This window comes from Coregonus clupeaformis, chromosome 12 (assembly GCF_020615455.1).
Source record: "Coregonus clupeaformis isolate EN_2021a chromosome 12, ASM2061545v1, whole genome shotgun sequence".
In the NCBI taxonomy this organism is placed as follows: domain Eukaryota; kingdom Metazoa; phylum Chordata; class Actinopteri; order Salmoniformes; family Salmonidae; genus Coregonus; species Coregonus clupeaformis.
The window spans coordinates 35,974,824-35,984,023 of NC_059203.1; positions in this window are offsets into that span (position 1 = coordinate 35,974,824).

Genomic DNA, 9,200 nt, shown 5'->3' on the forward strand with positions numbered 1-9,200 from the left:
GAGTGGGATTTGAAGCGCTGCAAGAAAGAAGTCCTTCACAATTCTTTCGGGATCCTCTCCTTCTTTTTCTTGGATACCCGTAAATACTAGATTTTCTCTCATAGATCTAGTCTGTATGTCTAGTAAGGCTTCTCTCAGAAAGTTGTTCTCCTTTTTAAGTTTATTAACGTCCATTTCTACCCCCTAAAAAAAAAATCTTAGTGACTGTCTGTCACAAGAATTTATATCTCTAATTAATCAAACTTAATGCTCTGAATAATTCCCAGAGGGTGTAAAGCTCTGGTTTAATCATGAATTAAACAAAGGTCCACAACCGGCAAGAATGATCTGTATGTTTAATCATGGAGAGCTCTGCCGCCAAAAAACACATATACAGCTTTTATACCCCTTGACACACAAAGGCACTTTGCTCCGCCCACCTTTAGGAGGCCTTTAACCAGTTTCTCAGTCCCCTTCACCCTGGAATGTTTGTCTCAGCAGTTTCTAATTCACCCCCTCTGTTAGTGTGTTTAAAATGATAACCCTAACACAATTCACACAGTCATCATCAGTATTGGGGTTAACAATTTTAGTCATAATCATAATTCCTCTATCAGTCCACCCTTTGACTAAACTTTTACACCCTTAGGATAAATGTATTTACAAGCATGACCAATCTGATCTTCATACGTCAGAACTAATAAACATTTCATCCAATTGCGGTCTTTCAGGGTCAAAGTCCTCATCATCCACCAAGCCTGGAGGATCGTTTTTCACATTCCACTGGTCAGAGTCCGGATTTCCTCCATATCTCACCATCGGTTGAGACACTGCATTCTCCAACGCCTTACTCACCCTCGGACGCAGGGAACAAGACAACAACATAATACAAGAATACCCATATAACCACTGATGGTGGCTGCTATGGTTTTCCATTTACCAAACATTTCATCAAACCACCCTATCCACGATGTACTAACTTCTGAGTTCTCAGCTCATTCTTCACTTAGAGCAGTTAATTCTGTAAGAGCTCTGGTGACCGTCCCATCCGGTGTGGTGTTGTTAGGGATAAATGTGCAACAATGGCTTACAATTCTATAGACACCGCCCCTTTCTGCCTGATCTAGAGCCAACCTCTTTTCCTAAGTCATGAGTGAGATGGCGGATAATTGTTCAGAGATCCCTTTTACTGCATCCCTAGTCTGGCCAATAAATCGTTGTTGGTCGTAATAGATATAAGTAATCCAATCCACAATTTTGTTTATTGTCACCCACCAAAAGAACGTGGTAGTAAATCCTTCCCCTAATTCTTTCATAGCTTGGTATCCATCCGGTACCCCCCTTGATACCCCAATCGCATCCATCTAAATAGGGCTATTCTCATTCTTGTTAAAACTCCTCCTATGTCTGTTTAACCCATTCCTTGGTTCCTGGTGACTAATTCTAACTAGCTGAATCAGTAGAACCAGGGCGCACGTATCTAGCCACCCTTTTGGTATTCTCTGCCTTATACTGCCTTTACTGGCACACGCCCACCACACATCGGTTACAGGGGCTGTAAGGTTCAGAATTCTCTCCTGTGCTTCTGAACTTAAGTCAATCACATTACTACTATCTCCAATTGATAATTGGTGATGTCTTTGTTTCTCTTTACCCCCCATCTGGATGTTCAGTTCCGCCCGGTCTCATATCCCCGTCCCCAAGTGTGTTTAAACACTTGAGTCTAGGAACAATCCGCCGTGGAGGCCGAACACGAATATAATGGGATTTTATAACCCCAAGTTGCTTATTGACATGTACCCCACCCGTTGGCTACGTCCCTAACCTTTATTTTGAATCCTACAGTCTGCCCTTCTCTGACTCCCATTTTGTAGGCCACTCGTCCTTGACGGTCAGCATGTCGGGTCGCTTCTCTTCTCTTTTACTTCTTAATAATGGTAAGGGCATAGCGTAATTGGTGCGGGGTGGTGGTGGATCTTGACATATCAGGACTATTGCCGAGACTATGATGCAGCTCAGGGTCACCCATATTCCCAAAAACCGCCAACCCTCCCCTGCCCTTAGTCCTTCTGCTTGGTACCACCCCATACTCACACCCTAAGAACACACTACAGTGATGATAGGTCGGGGTAGGAGATCTTTGTTAACAGAGGTGATCCCCAGACCCTATTGGGCCAGTTCTTCTCTCTAACTCTGCGTGTGTTCAGTGGTGCTTGTATGTGTTCTTACCTTTTTGCAGTGGGTAACGTGGACCCAGGTTGCTCTTTCTGCTATTCTAATGGCAAAGGCAGTGACCAATATAACCTGATAGGGCCCTTCCCAACAGGCCTGCTTCCAGTCTTTCTTCTTTAGGGACTGGATGCTCACCAGTCACCTGGTTAGATAGAGTGGGTCACCTTCTCCTTTAGTTCACCTGTGGGGCACAAAACCTCTGACATACCGGTGTGGTTAATAACTACCTTCTCACGTTTTCTGCTAGGGTGCTCTTAATTTCTATTTCTGCCTGCTCCAGTCCTCCTAACTCGGGCATTCTATATGGTCTACCAAATCCCTTCTCCAATGGCAATAACCCTTCTTCCTCTGGAGTTCTCCTGATCGTCATTAATACTATCGGTAGACCTTGTACCCCATTTCTTCCTGCTCTCCTGTGTGTTTTCCTTAACCCCTCTCTAATCATACCGTTCACATCCGTATTCTCTTTCTAGACTTTCTAGACAAATTTTTTAAAGTATTTTGTCCTCTCCTTCGTATATTTATTATTTAATCCTACCATCTACTATCATCCCCCTTTTTTTGAACACATGAGTCATAACGTCACTCATGCTTTCAAAAACAAAATACCAACATTGTTTATTAAACCATAATAAAAATGAAATTAAAATGACAACATCTGATAATACCTCAACTTACTTCTATCCCGTAAAGTAATCCAAGATTAGTACAATTGACTAGCAACAGGTATCCCTCATTCAGGGAAAGCTCTATCTCTCTTCTGTTATTTTATGGTTCAAATCATATATCTTATTACCAAATTATAATCTTCTTCACACTTTTCACAGTATTATAAATTACCCTCAACTTGGTAAAATAAACTATCTTACAGTCCTCTTCTCATGCCTTTAGAATTACCAGTGTGGATGATTAATTAACACCAGAGGCCATTGAAATCATTAAACTAACTATTCCATCCCATAGTATAGTAAACATTACCATCATTCTAAATATTTCATAAATGTTACTTATCCCAAGTGTTCATTAAGTCCTCATGACATTTATTCTCATAAGAAATCATGTATACCCTAAACTCAGTCAAAAAAAACAGAAAAACTCCATAAAATTCACTGTGTGTGCTCCTTTAAGACCCATCACCTATGAACTGTTGAAACCCCCCTAAATTCAACATAACAACCCTTTATAAACATCATACTAGGTGTGTTGTTTTTTATTTGAAAAACCCAATTGAAAAACAACAACCAAAAATAGCCAGGCCCCACTTAATTTGGTAGCTCACTTTTACGACCTAAATACTGCCTAACTTCACTACTGCTCCCCCTAGCCCTGGGCAACATTCCAATGAGATAAGCTAATCTCTTTCTCCTGGTTATACATTTTGTTAACCTTCAATTACCATCAGTAATCTAAAGATGGTAAGTACACACAAAACATGATACAGATATCCCCAGTCCTAACTCATCAATAATCGTTTGTATCAATCTAATTCCTCATAACTAATCCATAAAACCACTCAAGATTCCTCGAGTATACAATGATTATGTTTAATTGATTGCCTCCTGAGTGGCGCAGTGGTCTAAGGCACTGCATCGCAGTGCTAACTGTGCCACTAGAGATCCTGGTTCGAATCCAGGCTCTGTCGCAGCCGGCCGCGACCGGGAGACTCATGGGCGGCGCACAATTGGCCCAGCGTCGTCCAGGGTAGGGGAGGGAATGGCCGGCAGGGATGTAGCTCAGTTGATAGAGCATGGCGTTTGCAACGCCAGGGTTGTGGGTTCGATTCCCACGGGGGGCCAGTATAAAAAAATATATATATGTATTCACTAACTGTAAGTCGCTCTGGATAAGAGCGTCTGCTAAATGACTAAGATGTAAATGTACCCTTCAGATCATATCCTCTTTAATCTGCTCCATGTGATCTCATCTCAAATGATCCATTATCAATTATTTGACCAACACCATAGGAAAATCTGTCTCCCCTTCTATTGTTCCTTTCGCCCCTGTAAATGTCATATTTCATTCATTAGCCAATACAATCACATACTCCGTGTAAGTAAGACATTATATTTTATCCCAGGCATTCCCTTAACATAATGCTATAGGAGACTTCCATCCATCCTGGAAGACACTATTTAATACCACGTTTCATTAAGTTCACTACACCTTCTAATATAACCCTATAACCCCTTTTTATTCATTGAATCATCGCAACCTGTTGCATTGATGTTTTTTTAAAAATATAAACCTATTGTTTAATAACTTCATACTTATAACCAATGTTTATTCAATCCATCATCCTAATAGTCACAACTATATCCCATTGTTCAACGTACCATAAACAGATTATCGTTTTAGAAATCACCAATTATTTTCATACACCACTGGTGTTACCCAACCTATACAATAAAGTAATAACCATAAGACTTTGTCAAAGAAATGCTTTTCATTCAACTATTCAAACTTCTGCTCGATACAGTCAAGCAAGTACAACTCTTTTACCCGGGAACTAGAACCATAAATTATTTTCCTTTGTCCTCAACTTTAAATAATTTTCACAGCTCTATCGCAATTTCAGTTCGCTATTCAATTTCTTTAACTGTTCTCTCTGATTAGGCCCTAATTAATAAAACAAATACTTGCTATCGTTGATAAGCATACATTTAATTATATTCCTATCATTTGAACTATGTACTGTCTCTCACCCCTTCCCCCCCTCCCTGCTCCTTCCTACACAACGGGGGAGGCGCAGGGACCTGCTCTAATCATCTTCCTTCTTAGGAAATCATGTCATTCGTACTTGTAACATATTTTCATAGACCTTTCTAGAATACTTCTAAAGCTATCTAAATCAACTTTTCACATTTCTCAATCCACGTAGTAATCTAGGTCCATAGCCCCAATGCGAAAGCTTTACCCATTGTCTCTACCTGGGTTCGAACCAGGTAGAGACAGTCACTCCACAAAATCCGCGATCTTTTCAAAGCAACTACTTCCAGTTCATAGAGCAAGTGACGTCACCAAATGAAAACCGCACTAGCTCTCACCTCATTCAGCAACACAAAAACTATCTCTCCCTGCACCTATTCCTATTGAATAAGTGAGTCTTTCTATTTAACCCAAACCACGCTGCAAATCCTCCATTCAACATCACCAAACCAAATACTCAATAGTATCCGGTTACCACCCATACCAGCCGTTGAATTCACTCATACATACAGATTTCACCTTATGCCATTGAAATGCCCAATAAACCATAATAGTTCAATGGAACCCTCTATTGGCTCTCTACTATATTATACATTACTTCTATAACCACATTAGTTATGGTACGATTACCCATTAAACCTTATCACATAATCAAACAACAGCACAACCTTAAACTCATATGGGGCGGCAGGTAGCTTAGTGACTAAGAGCGCCGTGCCAGCAACCGAGATGTCGCCGGTTCCAATCCCCGAGCCGACCAGGCGAAAAATCTGTCGATGTGCCCTTGAGCAAGGCACCTAACCCCAATTGCTCCTGTAAGTCGCTCTGGACAAGAGCGTCTGCTAAATGACTTTAAATGTAAATATTCTCTACTTTCTCACCCATGACGTACGTCTACGTTTGGGTGAGAAAGTTCATACGTATATATCGTTAGAAATGTATAGGTACCTCTCAAATAATCGCTTTGTGGTGTTTTTAGCCAATTCTTAATCGACACAAATCACTTCTTCAAACATTTTTCCTGTGGAACCAAAAAATAGACTGTCATTTCCCGGACACTGCCCTTTCCTTTAGCTCTGCAGTCGCGATGGTTATGACCTGTTTTGTTACAGTATTTACACGGGGCCTCACACTCTCTGGCAAAATGACCCTCCTTGTTACAGTTAAAGCACTTCCTCTTATCTCCTCCCCTATTCTGCCTCCCTGATTTATTATAGCTCTCTAATCTCTTCAACTCTCTGTGTTTAAATTCTGTAGCCCTTCTCAACTCTTTCTCTCTATCCAGTTCTTCTCTTAGCCTGCCTATTTCCTCTCTACTCTCCCTGAGTTCTGTAAGTTCTTTCTGTAAAACTTCCCCCTCTTTCTTCTCTTTACTGGCCTCCCTCCTCTGCCCCCCTTCTTCCCCCTCTTCCAACATTCCGGCTTGGCCGTCATATGGTGGGGGAGGGGCGGGGACCAGTCCTAATTTTCTCCTACACATGACAACGTTATCATCTGGGCTTTCTTTCCAAGCCTGCTCTGCTAAAACTCGATATAACCTTTCTGCCCTCTGCTCTGGGGGAGGCACTGAAACCTCAACTTTTACTTTATTTTATCTCTGCATAACAATTTTCTTCCTTTTCTGTCCTTCCTCTCTCTTTCGAGCCTCCAAAAGCCATACTCTCGCTGTCTCTAGCCCCTCCCCTCACTGTTTCTTCAAATCCGTTCCACAGTTTACATGCATCTGCCTAATCATAGCCTCTAATTTCTCTACATCGAGATACCCATGTGATGCCACGAGAGGCTACCGCTTCCAGCGGGGTTGCCCAAGTAGTGCAAGGAGTCCAGGTTCAACCAAAACAAGGATTTTTATTAAAGGTCTTCGGCAACTAACGAAATTATAACACAATTCTCTTCTTCCCCGAGCCCACCCTCCAGACCGTGTCTCTTCCCTTCAACCAACCTTCAGCTCATCAGCTCCTGATTGGTTTCAGCTGCGTGGGAAGATTGGCCATAGAGGGTTGGAGTTCCCGACCATACCAGCAGATGGAGCCATAGCTGTCTGGGTTTGCAGCCATCTCAGGGGGATGTAACGTCCCTCCAGGACACAGCCTCTCGTGACATCACACATCCCCCTCCTCGGGACCGAGCGCCTCGTCGGGTAAAGGCAGCGAAGAAGGCATCACGCCGGGAGAGGGCGTCCGCATTGCCGTGGTGCTTGCCAGCCTGCTCTCTCTTCAACTCCTCCACCTCTAGGACCAGGGACTCAGCCTCCTGTTGTCTCTCCTTGAGTTTCTTACTGAACGCATCAGCCTTGGTTTTAGCAGAGTTTAGCTTCTGTTGAGCAGCTTTCAGTTCCTTCTCTCTCTCTGCCTCCGCATTCTTCATCTTGTTCTCCAACACCTTGTACTTCTCCTCTGCCTTCTTCTGGACCTCCTTACTACTGCGCAGGGTCTCCTCACACTCCTCGATGGTCCTGCGCAGCCTCTCCAGCTCCTCCTGTTGCTTAGGGAAGGAGCTCTGTTGGAGTTTAGCCTGGAGGATATCTAACTCTTCTGTCTTCATGTCTAACTGTTGCTTTAACAAACGATACCTCTCAGCGGTCCCCTTCAGACCAGACAGTTCTTTGTCCAGATTCTGTAGCTCCGTCTTTGTGTCGGTCTGGGCACCTGCCATCCCTATCCGAGCCCGGGCGGGAGTGAGTAACTCGGAGGATTGCACCGGAGCCTTCCCAGGATGAGTCTTGCCTCTCCGTTTCCGAGGTACTCGGGTTATCCTCTCCTGAGACTCTCTCCAGAGTGGGTAAAAGGCTGGGCAGTCTCGTCCAATTAGGACAGGGACGGGGAGGGAATCAACCACCCCCGCCGTCGTGTGTATGGTTCCCCGTGTGCTGGTCATTGTAAGTTCAGTAATGGGGTATTCTCTGGTGTCCCCATGGACACAGGAAACTGGGAGGACTTTCCCCGGGGTCAGACACGTTGGGCCCACCAAATCCTTAAGCACCAGGGTGGCCCGGCTACCAGAATCCAGTAAGGCCTCCACATCCTGGTGATTCACAGTTACCGGGCAGGTGGGGGGGTCGATCTGGGCCGCCATCTACGACTCCCAAGAGCGAGGCAAAACGGTGTGTGGGTGCTGAGCTGGAGGACTCCGCAGTGGGCATAGGTTCATCGGCTGGTTTCCCACACTGCCAGGAGATATGTCCCATCTCCCCACACCGGTAACACTGTCGAGTTTCCCCCTCCTGGTGTACTCTTCTTGGACCCGCCTGGTTTCTGGCTCCCCCTGGAGCCGGGATAAGTCCTGACGTGGCTGGGTTCGAGACCTTGGGGTCCTTTGGACGGGTTCTTCCCATTTGTGGTGGGGCCGCACTCCTGGGGTCTTTTTCGGGAAGCATTCAGCATCTCCGCTGTGGCCTGGTACTTTTCCACAGCTTCCACGGTCCGATCAGCCGTGGTCAAGGCCTGTTGACTGATGAACCGTTTTGCCTCATAAGGCAGGGCGCGTAGGTAACGATCCACCACAACGGCCTCCACCACCGCCGCTGCTGTATTCCTCTGCGGATCCAGCCATTTCCTTGCGATTCGGACAAGTTCATGCATCTGCGCCCGAGGAGGTTGGTCTGGTTGGAAGGTCCAACTGTGAAAGCGCTGGGCCATACCAAACTTTGTGAGTCCATATCTGCTGAGGATCTCAGACTTCAGGGCATCATAGTCAGTAACCTGGTCAGGGCCCAGGTCCCGGACAGCATTCAGCGCTTCCCCGGTTAGAAAGGGGGGCTAACAGACCAACCCACTGTTGCTTGGGCCAGGCTTCCCTAGTGGCCGTGGCCTCAAATGCATGCAGGTATGCCTCAATGTCATCGGTAGCTCCCATCTTAGATATAAAGTCACTTGCCTTTATTGGGCGGGTATTTTGGACCACCCTCTGTCTCTGCAACTGCAATTCCTCTGCCTTCAGAAGGTTGGCTTTCTTTTGCTCCTCCAAGAGAGCCACGTTTGCTTGCATCTGGGCTTGCTGGCCAGCAACAAGGGCTTTCAATATGTCCTCCATTTCAGTCGGGCGGGGAGCCTACGGCCAACTTGGAAAACTGGGTGATCAAACCTTCGGTATCCTCCTCTGACATGCACTATTAACGCTTGAGCGTTGCCCGTATTCTCCACCATCTGTGATGCCACGAGAGGCTACCGCTTCCAGCGGGGTTGCCCAAGTAGTGCAAGGAGTCCAGGTTCAACCAAAACAAGGATTTTTATTAAAGGTCTTCGGCAACTAACGAAATTATAACACAATTCTCTTCTTCCCCG